Raw genomic sequence first — 26,079 nt, 5'->3', positions numbered from 1 at the left:
CAGTTTTAGCACCTAAAGTCCTGCACACCCAGGAAAGCACTCAGTCCCAGGTCACCTAGGGCAGTCTAAGACTGCCATAGTTCTAAGAATGTTCCATAGCCCCAGAAGCACTCTCGATCCAGGACAAACCAGGGTGGTTGGTCACCCTACTGCAAAGACATCCTTCAAGTGTCAAATAAGCAAGACACCTCTTCCTGGAGTGTTAAAATACAGGTAGGGACTTTACATCATCGAAAAGAGTCTGATATTAAAACAAAGATAGGTAATAGAGTACTATATAAACTGTGGATGAACATTCAGGAAAATATTCAAGCAATTCAAGTATTGTTGAGCTTTTTGTTCTACTTTTACAGAACTATACAGGTGCAAAGGATTGATAAACAAGTGGGGAAGAAAAGCCACTGACCTAAAAACACCTAGGGGGCAAAGTTCACTTCCCACTCTACCCCCCCTAAATTGCTACAAGCTTAGACTAGTCACTGAACTCCTCTGGGCCTCACTCACATTTTCTTTATTTTATAACAGTACCTACCAGGGGCACCTGGGTGGCTCAGTCGGTTAAGCTTGTGACTCTTGATTTCAGCTCAGGTCATAATCTCACGGTTTTGTGAGTTCAAGCCCCACACTGGGCTCTGCCCTGGCAGCACAGAGCCTGCTTGGGATTCTCTCTGTCCTTCTCTCTCTGCCCCCTCCCCCACTAATCCTGTCTCTGTCTCTTTCAAAATAAATACATAAACCAAAAAAAATTTTTTTTAATTTTAAACACTCCCCACTAAAAGGCAGGGACTTTGCTTTGTTCACTACCATGCACACTGTACCCAGAACCATGCCTGGCACAGAGACATGCTCACTCCACACTGTTTTATTAAAGGAGTAAATCTCTAAGCCATGTGAGCACCAGAGAAACTGTCAAAGATCACACAAGTGGAAGTGTTGGCAAATTAATAAGGGCAAAGCTCTTTTTGAAATTTTTTTTTTAATTTTTTTTAACGTTTATTTATTTTTGAGACAGAGAGAAACAGAGCATGAATGGGGGAGGGACAGAGAGAGAGGGAGACACAGAATCGGAAGCAGGCTCCAGGCTCTGAGCCATCAACACAGAGCCCGACGCGGGGCTCGAACTCACGGACCGCGAGATCGGGACCTGAGCCGAAGTCGGACACTTAACCGACTGAGCCACCCAGGCGCCCCTAAAACATTTTTTTTTTAATTTTAGTTTCAAGTGATCTCTACACCCAACACGGGGACAGAAATCACAGCCCCGAGATCAAGAGTAGCACCCCCCATTGTCTAAGCCAGCCAGCCACCCCTACACAGCTCTTCATGCTTTATTTTCTCCCATTCAGTGAGTTATGAATACTATGCGATTGCCTTATTTGAATTTTGATGGGTAGTGATGATGGGTGTACACTTGTAAACTTAAATTGGGGAAAATCTTTTAGGCTGAATTTTATAAATCAGTGTGTATGTGTATGTTTGGACATGCACACATACACACACGGTCATGTATGAGTGGGAATACGTTCTAAAAGATATTATGTGGACAGAAATCAAATATTTGTACTTACTAATGCTAAACAAAGTTCAATCAAAAAAGTTTGAATAGGGGCACCTGGGTGGCTCAGCCGGTTAAGCATCCGACTTCGGCTCAGGTCACGATCTCGCGGTCCGTGAGTTCGAGCCCCGCGTCGGGCTCTGGGCTGATGGCTCAGAGCCTGGAGCCTGCTTCCGATTCTGTGTCTCCCTCTCTCTCTGCCCCTCCCCCACTCATGCTCTGTCTCGCTCTGTCTCAAAAATAAATAAACGTTAAAAAAAAAAAAAGCTTGAAGATACGAGCACCATGAAGGGAAAAGACCGCACAGTTTTGATGTACAAGAGGAGCAGGGGAAGAGAGTAAGAGGAAGGTGGAGGAAAGTCAAAAGCTGAGATTATACGAGGAAGGTCTTGAAGCAGGGATAATAAAGCATACACTGAGCTGGGGTGGGGGTCAACAGCAGTTGGGCTCAAGACGAACCGGCCATTTTTCCACCTGGCGGCGCTATGACTGGTCTAAACGCCAAGTGTTCCTGAATGAACACGACCTGTATCTGCCTCCTTTTAGCCTTACCCTAAGGAAGAAATCCTGGCCAAGCTTATTCTGGTGGCTTCCACAAGATGATAAAGCATCTAGTACTGGGAACAGCATGCTGTCTAAGAGGAGCTCCCTGCCCTGGCCGGCAGCAAATTTGCACCTACCCAGAAAGGGAAGAGGACAATAGCAAAGAAACCTATTTTACTTTTCACCTCTGCCTCAACTTTGCGTTTAGGATGATGGATCAAAAGGTGAAATTATCAGGGCGCCTGGGTGGCTCAGTCGATTAGGCGTCTAACTTCAGCTCCGGTCATGATCTCACGATTTGTGAGTTTGAGGCCCATGTCGGACTCTGTGCTGACGGCTCAGAGCCTGGAGCCTGCTTCCGATTCTGTGTCACCCTCTCTCTCTGCCCCTCCCCCGCTCATGCTCTGTCTCTGTCTCTCTCAAAAATAAACATTAAAAAAAAAATCAAGGGGCGCCTGGGTGGCTCAGTCGGTTAAGCGCCCGACTTCAGCCCAGGTCACGATCTCACGGTCCGTGAGTTCGAGCCCCGCGTAGGGCTCTGGGCTGATGGCTCAGAGCCTGGAGCCTGCTTCCAATTCTGTCTCTCCCTCTCTCTCTGACCCTCCCCCGTTCATGCTCTCTGTCTCAAAAAGTAAAATAAACGTTAAAAAAAATTTTTTTTTTTTAAATCAAAATGTACAGGGTACCTGGGTGGCTCAGTCGGTTGAGCGTCCGACTTCAGCTCAGGTCATGAAATCACTGTCCGTGAGTTCAAGCCCCACATCGGGCTCTGTGCCGACAGCTCAGAGCCTGGAGCCTGCTTCGGATTCTGTGTCACCCTCTCTCTCTGCCCCTCCCCTGCTCATGCTCTCTGTCTCAAAAATAAATAAAAACATTAAAAATAATTTTTTTAATTAAAAATGTAAAATTCTACCAAATAAGTAAAACAAAAAACAAAAAATACTAGACATGCATGTATACACACATATCCATTTCCATAAAAAATGTTAGAAGGTATGTCTGACACCCATATTTTAAGTAACTGGCAAAGTATTAGAAAGTATTTGTGGTTACTACTCTGACACCCACAGTACCCTTTGTGGGTTCATAATTCAAAATTTAAAAAGAAGTCTTGTGCGACTTATGACAATCACTAGATAGTCCAACCCAACACAGATGTAGCAAAAAGATCAGTGGAAACTGTAAATACTGCCTTGCTTATGTGATATGAATAGTTCTACAGGCGCATGTTTAATGCATTGGTAAGTGAGTTCCCGGCAGGGTCAAGATCTTCCCTCGCTCTTCAGTGCATACTCTGTTCTGATAAAATTTTTAACACAAGTTCCATTCCTCAAATGCTGCTGTATCAAAAGTCAGAAACACACACCACACTCTTCTCCACTGCTCGGAAGTTCTGATAGATCAAACACTTACTCATTTCTCTGCTCTACCCATCAACATAATATTACAGACACCTACGGTGAACTTCTGGATCAATAATGAACCTTAAGATGTTTCCAAAAAGGGCAACTAGATGACAAGGAAACAAAAGCAGCCTCTATCCACACAAGACCATGTTTTATTCACTCATTTTAAAAAGCTTTACCTGATACATTTTGTAGCTAACACAAAAAGTGGCTAACTTTCTGGGAGAAAATCGTCTTCTAGACCAAGAACCCTCAGAAACAGACAACAACATAGGTTGGTCGTGTGAAAATTCTAACCTTTTATCAAAAATAGTTTTGAGGGGCGCCTGGGTGGTGCAGTCGGTTAAGCGTCCGACTTCAGCCAGGTCACGATCTCGCGGTCCGTGAGTTCGAGCCCCGCGTCAGGCTCTGGGCGGATGGCTCAGAGCCTGGAGTCTGTTTCCGATTCTGTGTCTCCCTCTCTCTCTGCCCCTCCCCCATTCATGCTCTGTCTCTCTCTGTCCCAAAAAAAATAAATAAAACGTTAAAAAAAAAATAGTTTTGGGGGATGCCTGGGTGGCTGGATCGGTTGGCTGTCTATGACTCAGGTCATGATTTCACAGTTTGTGGGTTTGAGCCCCACATCGGGCTCTCTGTTATCAGCGCAGAGCCTGCTTCAGATCCTCTGTCCCCCTCTCTCTCTCTCTGCCACTCTCAAAAATAAACTTAAAAAAACTTTTTTAATAACAATTTTTAAAGCAGACAGAAACAAACATAAAGAAAGGCAACATACCTTCCCTTTTTCACTTTAGGGTTTGGCCATCCCAGTAACTTGAACAGTACTTTGTATATACAAAACATCCGATCTTTGCATGAATGAATGAATAAATGAATGAATGAATGGCTGAGTGAATGAGTGAATGATGTGCATCCATCTGTCTTCTCTCAAAACATCAGGAATTCCAATGGCAACAGTTTCACGATCGCCATGCCCGTATATTTTATATGAAGAGCCCACCAGATAAAGAAAAGTGGTTTCTAAGGTCTGAGTTAGAAGAAACATCCTTTCTGCAAAATGGGTAACTTTCAAATATAGTCACAAAAACACCCGGAGCTGGTCTTACAAAAACCACCCCAGGAAGCCTCGTTTAGAAGGAAAGGCACACAAAATGTCCTACCAGTAGAGCTCAGCCACGTGGGTTTTACAAAGGAGACACACACTGGCTGTAGTGCCTGCCAGCTATGTGGGCTGCTAGGTCCCCAGGCTCATCTGGTCCCACCATAACCCACAGTTACCACACACCTCCCATGGTGACAAGCCATGACAGATTAAGTCACACCACTGAAAAAGGAAATACCTACTAAGGGTCCCCAAGTGAGGGAGAAGTATGGCACCTTGGAGATGTGAACAGCATCCTCTGATCAGGGGCTGGAGATACAAATGTCTGCTGGGACCAGGAAAGTAACCTAAATAAACACACCTGCTGGGCATTATACTAGGGGGGACAGCACTCACTGAAGCTGGAGAGGGTATGCCAGACCTCAAGGATAAAAATCAACAGTTAGGTTCTGGGCTAATAAAGGCGGCAGCCTAATTTCACTACGGGGCAACGTGTCCAGGTGAAAGCCACATGTCTTAGCCTCCCTCACAGTGTGGGGTAGCCAGTGAGGTACCCGTAGAGCTCGTGCAGGTAACTTCCAGAATAGCTTCTTACAAGAGGAAAGACAGCTGTCATTTGATCTGAACCCCTTCTATCCTTCTCACTTCTTCCGGCCTTGAACTTGGTCTAGGAGACTTACTCAAGGGGAGGACAAGAGCCTGACCTAGGGATGGCAGAACAGAGAACAAAAATTGTGACGCTGCAATGGGCTTTAGATGTGCTGGACTATCTTCTCCCAGACTGGTCATCTCCTGGGAGAAAACCAATGTTGCTTAGGCTGCCATCTTATAGTCTCTGCATTGTCATCCCAATGCAGTATCTAAATGATACAGAGCCCTAAGTGTTTCTAAGATCAATCAGAATGTTGACATAAATGAAAGCAATGAGGGCACAGTCAAAGGGAAGACCTAGGGGCACCAGGGTGGCCCAGTCAGTGAAGCGTCTGACTTTGGCTCAGGTCATGATCTCATGGCTCCTGAGTTTGAGTCCCGCGTCAGGCTCTGTGCTGACAGCTCAGAGACTGGAGCCTGCTCTGGATTCTGTGTCTCCTTCTCTCTCTGCCCCTCCTCCGCTCATGCTCTGCCTCTCTCTCTCAAAAATAAACAAACATTAAAAACAAATTTTTTAATAAATAAATAAAATTTTAAAAAAAGAAATGGGAGACCTAGTGGCTTTGGAATCATAGGTACAGATGTGACTGCCGGCTATGCCATGTTCTAGGGAACTGGCTCACCTTGGGCAAGGTTCTTAACAGTCCTCGGCTGTGCCACAGAGGCTCTGGGCTCTAGGAAAACACAACTCCCTGGAGGAACACAAGGATCACACTCAACTGTTTACCTGAAGCACTTAGCACCCTAGCCAGCAGACAGGATGTGCTCGGGAAAAGGAGTATTAGGAGGAGGAACCCATTTGAGTCCCAAGATGGAAAACAGCTTTGCAAAATGTTTGGTTTGAGACCTGCAGGTACAAGATCAACAGCACTAAAGAAGTGGAAGGAAACTTAAATAAGTGACGCCAGAAGGGGGCAGATGGCACACGGTAACTTTTAAAAACCAAGTCTGGATAGTCATCACCCCTGGTGTAGGTGAGGAAAAGGGCACGCTAAACCTAGCAGATGGGCAGTGACACCCCTTCCTCCATTTACTCAAGTACATCCAGTCACTCATTCTTGAACTTGTTCATGCAAGCCACAGTCCCTGGGAGCTTCTCACGGGTGAGGGACCCCTGGTTCACCAGTGAAGACCTGACAGTGAGCGCATGCACGCATGCACATACCCCTTTGTTCTTCCACAGCTTCCTGTCTGGAGCGCTGTCCAACAATTCTCTGTGATAAGGAAAATATTTTACATCTGCACTGTCCTAGAATGTAGCCACAGTTACAGAGCACTGGAAACATGGCTCTAGCAACAGAAGGCTATTGTTATTGGGGTGTTTTTTTTTTTAATTCTATTTCGTTTTCATTAGTTTATATTTCACATTAAGTAGCCATATGTGGCTAACGGCTACCACAGTGGATAGTGCAGGTGTAGGCATGTCTGAGATGCAGCCCTCACGGTGGGAAGAAGAACAAGCAAGGAAAATGTTAGACTCCAGAGGGACGGACTGCAGGACTTAGCTCAACAGCACCCCCGCACGCTCATAATTCTGTGTGCCAATTAAACAGCTCATGTGTTCACCTTTTCCGTTCCTACCCTCTCCCCACCCGTCTCTGTGATATGCCTTCTCAGGTGTCAGAAGTTAAAAACGAATGGCAGATGGCGATGAACGCTTGACGTCCTTCATTCAGGTGTCCATCAGAGCACTGAGTCAATGACCTGAGTTACCCAAACCAATTTCGTCCAAACTGCATGCTTCCTTCCCACACATCCCTGCACAGAGAATTACACGGTCACCTTCACATCAGGTGACACAATGTGGCAGCACTGAAGAAAACCAGGAATCTAAGAGAACACACCAGGCTTTGCTCCTCTCCCTTCTGACCTATTTCAGGGGAGTACGGATGCCATGTCCTAAGCCTTCGTGTCAATAGTACTTTTTTAAGAGGTCATATTGTCCCCAGTAGGTGACACCTGGGGCACAGAAGTTGGGAGCCCATAGTCTCCCTCCCCCTCCCTTCTGCAAAGCTGGACTGGCTCGCGTTGTAGTCGGCGGCAGGAAGGAACGGTACCTTCTTTTTCCATGGGAGTTTTGGGGCCATCTCAAGCCCACAAGACATCTACCTAATGGAGGGGAACTCAAATCACCCCTGAGGCCATACTTCCTGTTCTCTCAACTGAGTAACACATTAGAAAGTGTGAACCAGCCACCAGAAAGTCAGCAATCACGTGTAAACCAGTATAACCCAAGCGCCCTGTCCTCTAGGCAGGAATCGGCCAGACCAAACAGAGGCAATGGGGCTTAGCGGGGCTCATGGCCACTGCACGCACACAAATACACCTGGCAGAAAGGCAGCCTTATTTCTCAATGGGAGCTGGCCTCTGTTCACAGGGTCAGTTTGTAAAGTCATGGTCAGCAGCATTCGGAATAGAAAACAGAGCTAGTCTTTCTGAGCAGTTTCCTGCAAGGAGGAAACACTAACACTCACAAAATCTAAGGCTGTTTTAGATTTGGGGCACTTGGCTGGCTCAGTCGGTAAAGCATGCAACTCTTACCTCCAGGTTGTGAGTTCAAGCCCCACTTGGACACAGAGCTTACATTGAAAAAAAAAAATTTTTTTTTAAGGCTGTTTTAGATTTTATGAACCATCAAAACACAAAAACCAAAGCCACATACTCTATGGTTTGGGATATGTCCTATTTGTCACATTTTAACAACTTAAAAATGAATGAAATTGTGTAATTATCACCGTATGTTCGTTGGCAAATCAATACCCTTTCCGGCTATCTTCAATTTACACCTGTTAATCCTTGCATTGCTCTGCACACAGCAGATATCACCATCCCCAGCCCATACCAGAGAAAAACAAGAACCGAGGGCCATGGCCAGGCCTGCAGTTCAGAGCCCAGTGGCTCTTCCCCACCAGGGATATTTGCTACATCACAATAAGGGAGTTGGTCAGCAAGACTGTGGTTTTTGGCTCTACAGTCAGTTTATCTCCCAGAAAAGAATCTGAAGCGGAGCAGGATTGAACACCCCCAAATAAGCCTCTGGTGTAGGATTACCCTGACCTGATTATTTTCAAGAAACAAAGAAGCTCTGAAAACTGAGCAGAAGCAACCCTTTGGTAAGAGACGTTTACATTTATAAGGAAAATCTATTTGTAGACGTGTCTCCCTCTCTGGCCAGGAAGGGGGAAAGGACTAAATGACCAGAAAGACTTCTCAATAAAGAAGGTGTGGACTTCAATCTGCCTAACACCCTTACCCTTGTTTACTGAGCTCTTCCTGGTACCTCCCACAACTGGCTTCCGCTTCCCCCAACCTCATGCTTTTGTCTCCAGGTGAAGAAAGTATTCAAGGTGGTAGCTTGCATTTTGCGGGGTTAGTGTTCCTGGGTCTCTCCCTTGTAAACAAAACACATACATGTTATTGTTTGTTTTCTCGTGTTAGTCTGCCTTTTATTACAGGAGATTTCAGCCAAGACCCTCGAAGGGTAAAGGGAAAGTTATTTTTCCTCCCCTACAAACCTAAACAGGTATAAATCTGAGATGCTCCCGTTCGTGAAATCCTGAACATTGCTCTACACTAGGAAGCTAGTTAGGTGGTGCTATAGTCTGCCACCCACAGAGATGGGGTGGATTCAGAGCCTCCAGCTTCAACCTATGTTCTATTCTTTTCAGGGGGGACACAGAAAACATCCCTTAGGCATTTAAAAGGAAAAAAGAAGGGAAGGCGGGAGGGAACAAATTGGCCTCACTACGCATTTCAGTGATTAGTAACGATTCACATGGGGTGCCTGGCTCCCTCAAGCCCACAGAGTGCAGGACTCTTGATCTCAGGGTCGTGAGTGTCAGCCCCACACTGGGTGTAAAAAAAATTTTTTTTCAAAATTCATGAAACCCTAGTGTTTTCAATAGTACTAATTCTAAAATGGTCAAAACAAGCACGATATTTTAATAATGGCTTAGGCATAAATGTGATCCTCACCATAGAACAGAAATTCATGACCGACAGAAGCTTCGAGACAACTTCAGAAAGAACTCACTGCTCCGTGTTGCTCCATGATAGGAAGTGATGTTATAATTTACAGAGCTCAACAGCATGATTAGGAAAAAGTGCCGTGCCTCACAAGCACGACACAAGCCAGCTGTTACAGAGACAATACATCGGTGGGTCTCTGAGGCATTCAACTAATTTTTTTTTTTTTTTAATTTTTTTTTTTTTCAACGTTTATTTATTTTTGGGACAGAGAGAGACAGAGCATGAACGGGGGAGGGGCAGAGAGAGGGAGACACAGAATCGGAAACAGGCTCCAGGCTCTGAGCCATCAGCCCAGAGCCTGACGCGGGGCTCGAACTCACGGACCGCGAGATCGTGACCTGGCTGAAGTCGGACGCTTAACCGACTGCGCCACCCAGGCGCCCCTCAACTAATTTTTAAACCTGTACATTTGTGAGAATGCTTGGCTGGGTATTGCTATTAAAAATTGCGAAAAGACGAGAACCAGGATTTACAAAGTTCTAATAAGAGAAAACTAAACCATTGTTTCTTCCCAGCAGGAACTGAAAATTCCTTTACCTTCAATTCAATTGTACTCATTATTTCTTCTTGGGATGTAATTGTACCAATCTCTGTCCTCTGGGAAGAGGAAAGGGGGAGGAGAACATCACCGTGACCCTGAACCTCTGCTTTTTAAAACCACCAAGGGCCTGCTCTTCTTATCTCTGCAAGAAACTCCTCATCTGTGATAACGTGGCAGGAGACAACACTGCAATTTTCAAGAATTATTTTATGCAAATAGATCGCCTCCGTCTGCATATAAATTAAGAGTAATAAATCCTATTTTCTCATTGACTTATATTACGATTTCCGAGATCATTCATCTTCACTTCTGACTGAGCTGACACCAAATTTCTCTGCGTCCCCCATGAATACAACTGGAGACTTCCAAACTTACAGAGCAAGAAATTCTTACCATGGGCAAGAAGGGATCAATTATAGGCTGGATGCTGGCTATGTGCCAAGTGTTGTGCTCTGTGCTTTAAATACGGCACTTCAGATAGTCCTTATGATAAGGGAGTGTGGGGCAAGGTGAGGGCAAAACACTGACTGGCACTGCCCCCGCCCCCCCTGGTAGAATATGTGTGATATTCCTCGGACACTCCTGGCTACCCAAGAACAAAGGAAGGGGGTTTAAGTGCTTGCCGAGGTAATGTGGGAAACAACGGCAAATGAAAAACTGAATTCCTTTACTGCCTACAGCCCATTGACAAGTCCCTGACACCAGCAGAGTGACCTCCCTCTAGGAGCTCAGCTGTCTGGATGACACTTTGCTAGGGGCCAAAGAGAACCTTAACATTATCCCAACCTTGAGGATCCTGTAAGCCTACTTCCTTTATCTCAACTGCCTCAAGATATATGCTGGCAATCATACTCCAAGCTTATTACCCCCCATATATATATCTGAAAGGTCTCATGACTGAGGTTTTATCGAATGATAATAAATGGTATTCCCCTGGCAACAGCTAGCCCCTCAAGGCCCTGGAAACCTTGCTTCCAAAATTCCATAGAGACTTACTCTATCCCTGACCTGCTCCCAACCTGAGGGTATATAATAATGAGTTATCAGTCAAGACTCCAGTGCAGCTCTTCCTGCCCATGGGTCCTGTCGCCATGCTTTAATAAAATCACCTTTTTGCACCAAAGACCTCTTCCAGAATTTTTTTTTCTTAGCCGTCGGCTCTGGACCGCCCCACCATCACCCCAAAACCTCATCACTTATACCAGAATCCAAAACCTCATCACTTATACCAGAATCCTAGACCAGATATGGATGGAGCCTTTACAGATGGAGACCATCAGGGGATTGGTGGGGGGAGCAAGCAGAGCAGGGCAGTGTGAGTGCTGGTGTATCTGGGTTTGCAGTCCACAAGCTTCTTCTCCCTCCACACTAACTCAAACGAGGGGGAGGCCACAGGGATCTCTGGATCCATTTTCAACAGGCGCTGTGATTGTTCTCCATGGTAATGGCAACCTCAGCCAGGTGCCACGGGGAAGGTCCCTCTAGGATTGAGTCACCAGCGTGCCCTCCCTAAAGGCACCTACTGTACCACTGAAGGGAAATCCTCTGGGGCGAAAAGCAGGATGGGCTCACAGTGAAAATTGTTCCCTCTTCTTCCATTTCCATCAGTCTCTGATAAGAGAGACCATCCTTTCTAGGTTTACACTGGGTTTGACAGGACAAATACATTCTAAGGGCCATTCCAAAGGAGCGAACAATCATTATTTTCCCTTCATTTCTCATTTCTTATAAAGTAACACAACAATTTCAAGTAAGTGGGACACAGGTTGTCCTTTTAATGAAGGTCCTTTATTTTAGCGGCATTTCGGAGGATGTGAGAGGGTCACAGTATGTATGCCCTGTGACCATGGGGCGAGGGTCACCCTCACTTTAAGAGTGACAGAAAGCACACTCTCCTCACTGCAGTTTTTCAGCTACAGAGAAAGACAGGACCGGGCTTTGCTTTCTCACTGCTGCTTCTTGTTTGTAAAGATTTCTTCAACGAGCCATATTCCTTATCAAAGATCACAAAGTAGAAACATGGAGACTGAACACATCCCTTGTAAATATATCATTTGCCAACACAATGTTTTTTAGTATTTTTATTTTTTTAATGTTTATTCATTTTCGAGAGAAGAGGGAGACAGAGCATGAGCAAGGGAGGGGCATACAGAGAGAGGGAGACACAGAATCCGAAGCAGTCTCCAGGCTCTGAGCTGTCAGCACAGAGCTCAACACGGGGCTTGAACTCACGAACCGTGCGATCATGACCTGAGCTGAAGTTGGTCGCTTAACCAACTAAGCCACCCAGGCCTCTGACCATACCCACCTGAAATGTGCATCTAACTTTCCTTTAACGACCAATATAGAACAACCAATAAAAACCCTTATAAAGCATTTTTCACGCTGTTATGCATATGCAGTCCATGTGCTGAAAGAGGGTCAGGCACCGGAAGATGGTCCATCTGGAGCAAAGGGTAAAGTCTGTTGCACAAACATCACATATTTCCACAAAGAGTATGCCTCGCAAGAGGCAGCCCATAGGGGTTAAGAGCTCACGTCCTGGTGTGAATCCTGGTTCGTCCTGTCCTCAGCAAGTTACATCTGGGCTCAGGTTTTCCTCCTATAAAACGGGGCAACAGCGGCACCTATCTGCTAGGGCTGATGCTTATGAACTTAACAGGTTCTGCCACAGGGGGAGTACTCAGTGGTAGCCTGAATTGCTAATTCCTTCAATTGGAGCCCTATTCCTTTCCTGTCTCTGAACTTCCCCATCTCTAGATCATTCTTTTTTTTTTTTAATTTTTTTTTTCAACGTTTATTTATTTTTGGGACAGAGAGAGACAGAGCATGAACGGGGGAGGGGCAGAGAGAGAGGGAGACACAGAATCGGAAACAGGCTCCAGGCTCTGAGCCATCAGCCCAGAGCCTGACGCGGGGCTCGAACTCACGGACCGCGAGATCGTGACCTGGCTGAAGTCGGGCGCTTAACTGACTGCGCCACCCAGGCGCCCCTCTAGATCATTCTTAATAGCATCACCACCACAGCAAACTTGTCAAAAATAGCAACATGGCAGGGTCAGCTATTCAATTCTTCTGCATCCCATGTACCACACCCAGACCCCATTCCCCAGGTCCCTGTGCAGCTTGGTGGGGTCAGGAAACCAAATTCTAGCCAAAGGATATGTGCACAGAGTGACATGAGGCTATTTCTAGATTTGACGTATAAAAAACTTCATGATACTCCCAAGTTCTTTGCTCCTCCACCAGCTTTTTACAGACGTGCCAAGGGATATGGCAGCCCCATGGTGAAGATGGCAGAGCAAAAAAATTGGAGGGGCCTGGGACCCTGAATCACCACTTGAAGGAGTGCCGCCTGGCGATCAGAAACATCCCTTCTAGATATTATGTAAAGAAATTAATTGCTGTTATGTGGAGTCACAGACGTTCTGGAACTGATCTGTTACGGCAGCTAGCATTACCCTGACATGATCAAATCTGGTAAGATTACCCTCTCCCCATTACCTACAGAATGAAAACGGACTTTACCAGCATGGCAGGAAGGTCTCCCCAGTCCAACCCCAAACTACTGTCCCAAGCCCACTTCCCACCAAGAAGCCACTAATGTGCCTAGCACTTAAGTACCAGACATCACCAGATCGCCTCCATCCTTGAAATCCTTACTTTTAGAGGCCCTTCTATCAGAAGAGCCCAAATCCTTAATATGTGACAAAATTTTGATTAGCCTTCAAGGATCACTTCATTCACCACTCCTCTGAGAAACTCATGTGTGCCTGGTCACCATGTCCTCTGGCTCCCAGAATAAATAGAACAGACTAGATTCACTCCTTTAGTATAGGAGTACTACTCATTATGTAATAAATTGCCTTCGTATTTTCACACCTTGTGTGTGCTTCTGGAAGGGAGAGGCTAAGAACTCTTCAACTTCACGTTCTCAAGCCTTAACACACTAGCTGGCATAAGGAAGGACTGGGTAAATGTTATATGAGTAAATACGTAAATGCAAAAAAAGAATAGGGGCATATTCCAGGCACCATTAGGTAATATCTATTTGGCCTCAGTAGCCCAAAAGTGAGACTACTTCCTCAGTGCAGTTCCTTGGCAGGTCAGTGACATCTGTCTAGAGCCCAGTCTAAAGTCTGTAGATTTAGACACTGAATTCCAGGGAGCCAGATGAGAATGTTGGTAAATTGAGGCAAATCTACTCCACTGCTAGACCGAGAGCTCAAAGCCTCTAATCCAACCATCAAAATGGATAAAAAATCGGCAATAACCTAAATGCCCCCATTTGCCTCAATAAAACTAGAAATAAATTAAATAACCCTCAAAATAATCTGTTACGTAATGACATATCCATAAGTGGAATTTTACTCAACTATAAAAACTCATAGAGACCCACTTTTCCCATCCCAATTCATCCTCTACATCTTGGTCCTCAGAATACCACTGTGGTGACAGTTCCTTGGGCATCGAGACCCCTCTGCCATACACCCACCAAATAACTTTCCTTCCGCATTCTTTCACATGCCCACGTATGATTATTTGATTACAGTCTGTCTCTCCCACAAATACTAAGCGAATGACAGTGGAAAAAATGTCTGTTTTTCAATTTTTAAATAGGATAGCAAATGAATGGATGAAAGAATAAATGAATGAACATTCAACAAATACTGACAGGAAAAAATAATGTACTTGTGGATGAAAAAAATTGATTACGTGCTGCTTGTTCGGCATAATCCTATTTTGTGAGGGAAAAATGCTATACCCAACTGCCAGCATACACACACACACACACACACACACACACACACACACACAGGAACCTCTGGAAGGTTCTTCGCCAAAATGTGAACGGTGGATTTTTCTAGCAAAGATTAAAAGATCCGTGTGAGGTAATGCTGACCCCTCTTCCTCCTCCTTGATCCAGTTCAGGGTAGTATCCCCTTGAGTGAGGGTTGAAATGGACAACTTCCGTGAGCAGGTGGAGGAGAGGCCCGGCTTTCTGCCTTGCTCTCCAATTAGGAAACCAGCAGCTGTTACGGGAAAGTGTAGACTGGCCATTCCAGCCACCCGTCAACGCAGTGAGATGGCAGAGCCCAGGATGGGAGCCGAGTGGCCAGACCAGCCGCATCTGGCAGTGGGCAGCGAGCTGCATATCAGAATGGAGAAAAACAGGTCTTTTATTCTAGTTTCCCAGCCTGAGCCGGTTCACCACGGAGAGGAGGAGACGAAGAATGAATGGAGCAAAAGTGCTCTGTGTCCTTACCCTTCCTCTTTCCTCCAGGCTGTTTGGGGGGGAACCAGGTGGCTTTCCATGGCGATTTACTGGAAACAGTGGACTAATGCGAAAGTCCCATCTACCCACTCTGTCACTGTTCAGATTCAAACTACGGGCTCCAAATGGAGATTTTGCCAAAGCTACAAAAGTTAGAACAATCGAGATTTTTATTGGCAAGGCTGGCATGGACAAAGGAATATATGCACATGTTCATCATATCACAATGATATATATAAACCCTTCCCTTCGATACTCTAGGTAAGTACACCTATTATTTTGCCATATACACATGCACACAAACACATACTGCATATTTTATATACAGTAAAGTTTACAAAAAATCAAAAATAGGAGAAAGTAAGCCAGCATAGGCTTATATTCTTTGCTGTTTGATGGAACCACTTTCTCCTAGAAATCTATCAAATAAATCATTTAGGATGTGTGTTTATATGAAAATCTGGAAATATCCTAAACTATCACTAAAAAATGCTATACCAAAAAGGGGAGTACTTTGTGAACTTTTAAGACCACAAATGCAGCTGCTCATGTAGAAAGATGTTAGTGATACAATATTAAGAGAAAAACAAGTCTTGAAACACTATATAAATTATTTGATTCAACTTTTAAAACACATATACTTTATATATATGTGTACATATATATATAGGAGAATGAATATATTAAAATATAGAATAGAGAAATATATGAACATCAAATGATGGTATAATACAAACGGAAAATAATAATCATGGCTGGGAGGGGTTACTGATGTGGCTGTCTTGTATTTTTTCTTTTATTTTCTATTGTTTTCTTTAAAAATGAGATGAACAATTTTTTTAATTTTAAAAAAGGTTGGAACCAATAAAGAAAACTCTAAAGGAAAAAGGAAGAGACATTGAGAAGAGCCAGCTGAGAAACTAGGTCCCATCAGAATAACCTGCATAAGCTGGGGTGCCTTGGTGGCTCAGTAGGTTAAGCATTCAACTTCAGCTCAGGCCATGATCTCATGGTCCATGGGATCAAGCCCCTTGTCATGCTCTGGGCTGACAGCTCAGAGCCTGGAACCTGCTTTGGAATCTGTGTCTCCCTCTCTGCCCCTGCCCCACTCACGCTCTGCCTCTCTCCCTCTCTCCCCATCGCTTTCTTTCTCCCTCTCTCTTTTCTCTCTCTCTCAAAAACAAATAAACATTAAAAAGGGAGGCGGGGGTGCCTGGGTGGCTCAGTCAGTTAAGTAGCCGACTTTGACTCAGGTCATGAACTCATGGTTCGTAGGTTCGAGCCCCATGTTGGGCTCTGTACTGACAGCTTAGAGCCTGGAGCCTGCTTCAGATTCTGTGTATGTCTCTCTCTCTCTGTCCCTCCCCTGCTCATGCTCTGTTTCTTTGTCTCTCAAAAATAAATGAACATTAAAAAAAAGAAAAAAAAATTAAAAAAAAAAAAAAGGAAGAATCTGTAAGCTGGGTTAGGGACCCAAAGAACTTGAACAGACACTGGGTATCATTTATATAGATACAGAGTCAAGACAAGTTTGCACCCCCAGTATCACCCGCCCCCTAAACCTTCCCACAGCGCCCCTCCCCATCTCTCCCCTCCCTCCAGGTATCCAAACTTTACTGCTAAGGTTGGCTGTTTTCTAAGGCTGGGGTGCTGCCATGTTCATCAAAGAAACTAAAAAATCACCTAACTCAGGGCTGCTCACCAAGCAGAGAAGAGGCCAGGTAGTTAGCACAAGAGACAAGAGGGGGAGACTGTGGAGCAGTTCATGGTGGGGACTAGGGTCAATCACCAGGATGAGCAGCCACTCAACTACTCCTGACTGTCACCAGGCAGGACGCAAGACCAGCTGTATCCACCTATCTTCAGATCTTTTTAAGGAGAAACTGAACACTCAGAGGTAGGTCTGGGAAATCTCCTGATATTTTCAGTAACCATTACTAAATGGGTTCACCTTCGAGTGAGTTGCTGCTGCTGCTTCTTTTTTTTTTTTTTTAAGTAGGTTCCACACCCAACGTGGAGCTTGAACTCAGGACCCTGAGATCAAAAGTCACATGCTCTACCACCAGATGCCCATTAGGTGAGTTACTTAACCCTCTGGCTTAGTTTCCCTATCTATACATTGGAGATAACAACAATACCTGCTTCACAGGGCTGTTGTGATATTTAAATGATTTAATCCATACAAAGTACTTTGAAAGTTACCTAGCCCAAAGTGAGCCCTGAGTGTTTATCATCATCCAACCACCACCTCCCACAGGCCACTCTGAACAACCATGCCTGATGGTTCAGCGCTCTGAGGACGAGGACAGGGCCAGGGCCTCCGCTAGCTGTGTTCTCCTGACCACAGGCATGACAGCAGGCACCCTAGCAGGCACCCTGCAGGCAGCAGTGTTTTCTGGATGCATGAATCAATCATGGAATAATTCCCAAGCAGTTAGGATACATGAAGCACCTCTTGCATCACCAGCTCAGACAAACCTTATCTCGAAGAGCATGACTGGGCTGCCTCGTAAGCAGCCTCCTGGTAAGGCTGCCCCTCACACTGGCCTCTAGAGCCTCTACCTTTTACATGCACTTTTAGAATTCCGCTCTGGTTGGAGACTAGGGATATGGGAGGTGTAGGGATGACGGAAACAGATGGCAGTCCCAGGGGGGACTCCTTGTAACTGCTGATCTATCAGGAGTCTAGAAGCCACTCCCCCCTGCCCTGTCATTTGTTTACGCGTCTCCCTGCTGAGAAAAATCTTTTGGTCCATATGCTGTTCTGGAAAGTTGGCGCCATGTCAGAAGGAAGAAGTGAGAAATGTCCGTGGCTCTCTACCATGGGCATCTCGCCTGCCCCAGGCTTGGGAGCCTTTGTGAGACCAAATGTTACCTCAGCCATCTTGCCTGTGAGTCCTGCCTTGAGGCAAAACCTCAAATCACTCTGCAGACAAGGACACAGAATAACAATTTTTATTGTAACAACGTGTGGCCAACCCCACACTCCACACTGTCAACAATCCTTACACCAACCTGACAAGAACCCTTTCAGCTAGGTATTAATATTCCCACTCTATAGAGGAAGTAAGCAAATCTCAAAGAAGTGAAGGAACACGCCAAACATCTAATGGTAGAACTCAGATTCAAAAGGGAATTTGACCTGAAAGACAAGGTCCTTAATCACTTGGTCATTTCGCTTCCCAGAGAGATTCTCAGGGCTGGGGGAAACATCTCAGTATTTCCATGTGTCAGTCCCAAGGCCTCCCACCAACCATGCACTTATCATCTATCTCTGGGACAGTGCTTACAGACATCCAATCTTTCCTCCTCCGAATGCCATTGGAAATCTGTTGGCACTATTCCCTTGAGCAGTCATTCATTTGTAGTTTTGACTACAAGTCATTCATCTTGTAATCAGAAACTACAAGCCTGGGTGGCTTAGTCAGTTGAGAGTCCAACTTCAGCTCAAGTTGTAATCTCACAGTTCTTGAGTTCGAGTCCTGCATCGGGCTCACTGCCCCTCACCCGCTCACACTCTTTCTCAAAAATAAATAAAACATTAAAAAAAAAAAAAAAGCAAAAACTCCAAGCCATCAGGGAGCCTGGGTGACAGGATGAACCATTCCAGCATCACCCAGCTTGACAAAGCCTTGTTAAATGAGTTCTTAAACCCTTTTAGCTAGATTATAGGACAGAATGGTCTTCTTTAATATTTTGCATGTTTCATCGAATCCTCGAGCCCTGACTGTGAGCCCACCCTGACTACTCCGTTTAATATTATCATCTGCTAAACCTCAGACATTTTCAATGCCCTACTCTTTTTCCAGAACCCTTATCAACTAATATACTTCATAATTTACTAATTGATGGCTTATCATGTGCCTTACCCTACCTGCTTATCCGTGCTAGACTACACCACTCAAAGGCAAGACTCTGTTTTTTTAACCAGTATATTCCCAGCACCTGCAAGACAGCCTGGCACAGGAGGCACTCAATAAATACTTGTAACCGTGCTAGACTCAAACGAAGCTTCTTGCCACTGGGTTCCTAAAATTCTAGGGCTCTCGTGCTGCCTACTGGAAAGCAAGGACAAGAGACACATGTGGAGCATGTCATATAAGGCCTGGCACAGGGTGTACATTCACTACCTCCTCCCTATTCTTTACCCAGAACATGAAATCTGTGTTGTATTCTGTATCTGGCTTCCCAGATTGAGCCGCTGATGACTTACCCTTACCACGGACCAAGCAACGTCTGAGGTTGGAAAAGGCATTCTTCATTAAATGCAATTCCTCTTTTAGAAAGAGCTGTCTTTTCTACCAAGGACGCTGAGCATTTATTTCATCTGTAGACAGAAGCCTATAATGTTGACAAATATCTGTAATGATCAGTAAACAAATATGGGAAGGGGAGGGACTGGATGTACACATTTTTTAATTCCCAAGACCCAAGGTCAATTCAATACTGGAATAGCAGGCAAGGGCCTCCAGTGATACTTCAGGCTCAATGCAAGTGAATGAGGAGAACTGTCCAAGTGATAGAGAAAAGCTCTGCAGCAATGAAGTGCAGGCATATTCCTTTCATGGGGCTTTGCAGATACTGCGTTTTTCCAGAATGAAAGTTTGCAGCAACCTGCGTGGAACAAGCCTATCGGTGCCATTTTGCCAACAATCACTTGCTCATTCATGTCCCTTGTGTCGTATTTTGGTAATCCTTGTAATATTTCAAGCTGTTTCATTATTATTGTATTTGTTATGGTGATCAGCTATCAGTGATATCACTGACTGAAAACTCAGATGGTTAGCATTTCTTACCAATAAAGTATATTTTTCATTAAGGTATATGTATGGCTTCTTAGACATAATGCTATTGCACACTTAATAAACTATAATATAGTATCCACCTAAGTTTTATATGCACTGGGAACCAAAAAACATTCATTTGACTTCCTCTATTGTGATACTCACTTCACTGCAGTGATCTGAAACCGAACACAGGATATATCTAATACATGCCTGTATTCACATTCTGATCTCCCCACAAGACCTTGATTTCCCAGAGGATAAGGGCAGTGTCTCAGGGAATCTTTAAATCCCCTGGCCCCAGCACGATGATGGACCAAAGCAACACTCACTGAGATGGGGGCGGGGGATGGAAACAGGGAGGGAACCGGAAAGGGAGGAGGTAAGGATGTCTAGGAAGGACAGGTGGGAAAGAGGGTGGAAAGGGGACAGGAAGGAAGAGAAGAGGAAAGGAAGGGAGAATAGAACAGGATTGTGCACATAGGAAGACGACCGTTTTAGTAAAAAAAAAAAAAATTTTTTTTAAAGAAATGAAAACAAACATGATCTTCATGCTTTTTTTATGCCTTCCCCTAGGTGTCAAGAGATAATCAACCTGGTAACACTGGGGTGGGACTCACAAGGTTTAAGACTGGAGAGGAGAATGCCAAAAGTGTTTCTTCATGCACTCTGCCATGCCTGACTTGCTCTGCTATAGGGACTGAGTGACACGGCAGAGCTGTCCCTCTGAGACCACAGCACTGAGAGAAAAGAACATGGCAACTGCAGAGGAGAAAAGGGACAGAGTAATTAGGGGATCCTGGGTACTTCCCAGGAGGCAAGTACTAGATCTCAGGGGGAGAGCAGTCAGCAGCCAGACCAGAACAGCCCAAAACATGGCAGATGGAGTGAGATGCAGAAAAAGGAACAAGGAAGGCACTTTCACCTTGGACCAAACTCAGGGATCAGACATCAGAAAGAGCAGCACAAAGGACTGCAGGCACAAGTCGGGAATCAGGGCTCCTCAGCACCATCTCGATGTAAAGTTTTCTAGTGAATGCTGGAAAAGAAACTCAAAGCCTTGCCCTGGAGATGAGGCTAAATATGGAAAGCAATTTGCCACCTTTCCTTTCTCCTTCGTCCCATAGAGTCAGGGACCCTTCTTGGACTATTCTAGAAAATCCTGGAAGAATCACTCTTGCCTTATGTGATCCCGCCAATATCCACAGTAGTTCCTACATATTCATGTCTATAAGCAAGGACACTGTTTATGTCAGGTCGGCCTCCCAGACTCTCTGCAATCAGAATTCTTAACTCTACCAACTTACAAGCTGGGGACCTGGGGGAAGTGACTGGTCTTCTCAGACCTCCAGCTTCCTAACTGGGAAAATTGGGAAAGTAATAGTACAGAGCTCACAGGGTTACTGAAGACATTAAATTAGCTCATTCCAGTAGCACAGTGATTAGCACACAGGAAGCTCTTGGTAACTTTTAGGCCATGCTTCATATACTATTCACAATCACCCTGTGCTACAAGTGCTTATTATTAGTTCCATTTTACAGATGAGAAAAATGTGCCTCAGGGTGAAGTAAGATTCCCAAAGCTAAACAGCTAGTAAATGGCAGTCAGAGTTTGAATCCAGATTGAAAACTCACATTCCCAACTCATAATTATACTCTCTCCTGCTCATCCACTTCCTTCACTAACATGCTTTAACATATTCTACCCACCCATATATTCTTTTATGCCTCTATCAATTTCTCTTCCTCTCTCCTGTTTCTGACCTACACACACATCCATTTTTTTTTTATTGAACACATACTCTGAGCCAAAGAGCTCAGAGAAACATGTAAAAAGATGATGATCAAAAATCAGATCCCATTTCGCTGTTTTCTAAAGCCAAATGCATGCCTACCATCCAACCCAGTTCTTTCACACCTATGTAAATACACACAAGAAATGAGTGTTTCTGTCTACCAAAACACCCCAACAAGAATAAATACAGAATTTCCGTAAAAATAACCCCAACTACAAATGACCCAGATGCTCCTGAATAGAAGAACGAATAAATTGATTATTGTATATTCATATAATGCAATATTACACAAGCCATAATAAATGACTGAGACACACAACAAAATAGATATATCTCACAAATAACTATGTTGACCAAGTTAAACCAGGCAGAGAAGTGTACATACTAGAGCTTTTATTTTAAATTCAAGAGCAGGCAAAAAATGTATGGTTAAAGAAGCCAGCACAACAGTGACTTCTTCAGAAAGACAGTACTGAGTGGGAGGAGGCCCAAGGGAACTTGTAAGAGTGCTTCTAGATCTTGATTTGGGTGATAGCTACTCAAGAATATTTAGGTTTAAAGGTCACAAAGGTCACAAAGCTGTATTTAATATTAGTGCACTTCATGCATTTTATGTATTCTAAGATTCAATTGAAAAAAGAACAAAGGGTAATAAAAATATCTAAATTCATTTCACTGCAGAGGTCTCCAGGGTTTGGGGCAGTAGCCAAGATGGTGGGCTTTGGCGCTATCCAAGGAAAAGTGCTGACTTGCCTCTGAGCTGAGACCTGAGACAACCCTGTTTGCAGAAATGGGACTAGTGTAGATCAGGGCACATCCAGTGGGGTCACAGCCAAGTGCATCTGCTGCTGCTCTCTGCATCTCTTGGCCCCAAAGCAAGCTTTCAGGCCTGCAGAGAGGTCTGCAGCAAAAGCTAAAGCACAGCTCATCCACAGCTGGCCTGTTTGTGCTTATTCTACATCATGCACTTTTCGTAGCCCTCAAATTTAATTCCTACTTCCTATTTCCTGGCACAGTCAATGGGTTTTATTAGGTATATTATGATCTTCTGGTTCTCTGTGTTCCCCTTATCTGACCTGGAATGCATTCTCTCAAGATGCTGGTTCCCCTTGGCCACAAAAGTTTCAGACAAAGGGGGTTGTTGGAACCCATTCATTTTTTTATCAGGCACAGTATTACATAAGTCACGCACATTCTGTAGGAGATAAGAAAAGCGTGACAGTCCGCTGCTGGGATAAATTCATATCTACATGAAGTTGGAACCTTTCCAGACACTGTACATGAAAGTTCACTCAAAACATATCATAGATGTAAATATAAGACTTAAAACTGTAAGTCTTGGGGTGCCTGGCTGGCTCAGTCAGAAGAGCATGTGCCTCTTTGTTGAGCATGAAACCTGCTTGGGTTTATTTCTCTCCCTCTCTGCCCCTCCACTGCTGTAAGATAAAAAAATCAACTTAAAAAAAATAAAAGAAGAGAAGGGGCACCTGGGTGGCTCACTCAGGTAAGTGTCAGACTCTTGATTTCAGCTTAGGTCATAAGATGATCATGAGACCATCACGACAGTTAAAATATGCCCCACAGAATTGGAGAAGGTAATTGCAAATAAAAAAAATCAAGAAGGGGCTTGTGTCCATAACACATAAAGAACTGACTCAATAGCAGAAATAACACAGTTTAAAAATGGGGGTGGGGGGCCCTGGATGGCTCAGTCGGTTAAGCATCCAACCCTTGGTTTTGGCTCAGGGTCACGATCTCGCAGTTTCAGGAGTATGAGCCACACGTCAGGCAGCATGAAGCCTGCTTGGGATTCTCTCCCCCACCCCGCCACCCTGCCCGCTCTCTCTGCTTCCCCCCCAACCACACTTTCTTTGTCCCTCTCAAAATAAATAAACTTTAAAATAAAACAAAAAATAAATAAACATGGGGAAAGGATCTGCATAGATATTTCTCCAAAGATACACAAATGGCCAATAAGCACAGGAGAAGATGCTTAAGATCATTAACCTGCAGGGAAATACCAACCAAAACCACGGTGAGATACGAATTCATACACTTGACATTGGTGGACTTTATACACTTGAAATAATAATACGTGTTGGTGGTGATGCGAAGAAATTGGATCGTTCATACATTGCTGGTGAGAATGTAAAATAGTGCAGCTGCTTTGCAAAATGGTCTGACAATTCCTCAAAAAGTTAAAAAGAATTTCCATATAAGTGAGCAAGTCCACTCCAAGGTATATTCTCCCTACCAAAAAAACGAAAACATATGTCCCCACAAAAACTTGTAAGTATTCATCGCTACTGCACTCATAATGGTCCTAAAGTGGAAACAACCCAATGTCCACCACCTGATGAATGTATAAACCAAATGTGTATCTCTACTATGGAATATTAGTTAGCCATCAAAAGGAATGGAGTATTCATACATACTGTAACACGGATGAATCTCCTAACATTATGCCAAGTAAAAGAAGCTATTCACAAAGAAGTTCATACTGTAGGTCCCAATGATATGAAATCTCTGGAACAAGCAAATCTACACGAACAGAAAGTTGATCTGTATTTGCCTAGGGCTGGTGGTTAGGGAAGTAATCATCAACAGGTAAAGGCTTTCTTTGTGAGGTGATGAAAATGTTAAGTTAGATTTTGCTGATGGTTATACAGTTCTCTGAATACATTAGAACTAATGAAATATAAATTTTAAGTGGGTAAATGGTATATTTATTTGAATTATATCTCCATAAAGCTGGTGTGTGTGTGTGTGTGTGTGTGTGTGTGTGTGTGTGTGTGTGTGTTTTAAAGAAAGAAATTGGGAAAGGGGAGAAGAAATGACTATGATGTTAAATAATAAAAAACAAAACAAAAAACCCTATGGGCTCCTGAGGCTGTATCACCAAAAGACTATGATTTCAGTTAATTGTGCAAGGACCCAGAGCTGGCTCTCCCTCTCCATCCTCTGTTCTTTTTTTTCTTGTTTTTTTTTTTTTATTTGTTTTGCCAGAGAGATAGAAAGTAGAGAAGGGGCAGAGAGAGGGAGAAAGAGAATGGCAAGCAGGCTCCCCACCAGCAGTGTAGAGCCCAATATGGGGCTGGAACTCATGAACCATGAGATCATGGCCCGAACCAAAATCAAGAATCTGACAGTTGACGGACTGAGCCACCCAGGTATCCTTATCCCAATCTGTTCAGACTGGTCCTGTGACCTAGGGAAAAGCACATCTCCTCTGCGTCTCACTGTGAAATGAAGGATTATGTCTCACTTCTCCAGCTCTACTACTTCCTGATTCTTAAAAATGCATTACAGATTCATGATCATAATATAACATGACGAGGAAGAGGAAAAAAGATAAAGAGTAACAGTAACTAAAATTCACTGAAATCTTCCTTCATGCCACTGTCTTACAGTATTAGCCTATTCAATTCTCCCACTAACCCCTTGAGATACATAACACTATGCCCACTCCACAGGTGAAGTGTGTTAGGGAAGGGATAAAACATTTTCCCTTGCAAGGATATTATGAAGGGAAATTCCAGAATGTCCACTGTGGAATGGACACAGAAAGAACCCGGTCCAGCTTAGAGCAGGATGGAAAACAACCTAAGAGAGGACTGTGTTTAAAAAAGGAATTGATGGGGGCTCCTGGGTGGCTCAGTAGGTTGAGCATCTGACTTCAGCTCAGGTCATGATCTCGTAGTTTGTGAGTTCAAGCCCCACGTCAGGCTCTGTGCTGACAGCTCGGAGCCTAGAACCTGCTTTGGATTCTGTGTCTCCCTCTCTCTCTCTCTCTCTCTCTCTCTGTCCCCCTGCTTGTGCTCTCTCTCAAAAATAAATAAATAAACTTTAATTTAAAAAAAAAGGAACGGATGGATTCTTTGATTGGTTTGGGTCTGGTGGGAGCATTTTTCAGTTCTGCTGAAAGTTTGGGGACACTTTGGAGTTGGGCACACAAAAAATTACGCAGTGGAAAAAGGAAAGGCTAATATCATTAAGGTCATAAAAAGCAATACAATTATAGTATACTATGTGGCTCAGCTGTGAATGTTTATCCAAAAATGATGATATGCAGATCTTAAGAGGGCAGAGGAATGAAAATGAGTTTTAGGTGGAATAAGAATACTAAATCCTCACCTTCCTTACTAGGGAAAATAATAGGTAATGATAGATAATGTCCACATTTCAAACTGCAAGAAATAGAAACACAAACATGATTTCTAACTCTGGAGAGGAGTGTGAGAAGAAACAGGTTATAGGGTTAAATACAGTCCCCCTCTAAGGGGTACTATCAGAAGGTGGGAAGGGTGATGCTGGGAACTCATATGTTTTTTTATAAATCAAAGTACTTTTTGAGCTTCTTAAAATGATCTACATGTATTACTTTGACTTTAATAAAAATA

At 44.1% G+C, this 26,079-nt stretch overlaps 1 protein-coding gene and 1 long non-coding RNA gene across 16 annotated transcripts in view; both read right to left on the bottom strand.

Moving 5' to 3' along the window:
- MAGI1 (membrane associated guanylate kinase, WW and PDZ domain containing 1) overlaps positions 1–26,079 on the bottom strand; it is a 642,539-nt gene that overhangs the window by 463,052 nt on the left and 153,408 nt on the right. The gene's annotated exons all lie outside the window — the stretch shown is intronic.
- Positions 1,819–26,079, bottom strand: LOC147583556 (uncharacterized). Its single transcript, XR_015248302.1, has 3 exons — positions 9,657–26,079; positions 4,027–9,417; positions 1,819–3,801 (listed from the first exon to the last, which is right to left on the bottom strand). It is a non-coding gene; the product is annotated as an uncharacterized LOC147583556 (long non-coding RNA).

This window comes from Puma concolor, chromosome A2 (genome assembly GCF_028749965.1).
Source record: "Puma concolor isolate L17-30 chromosome A2, mPumCon1.1.hap2, whole genome shotgun sequence".
Lineage (NCBI taxonomy): Eukaryota > Metazoa > Chordata > Mammalia > Carnivora > Felidae > Puma > Puma concolor.
This window is presented reverse-complemented; position numbering and strand designations above follow the sequence as displayed.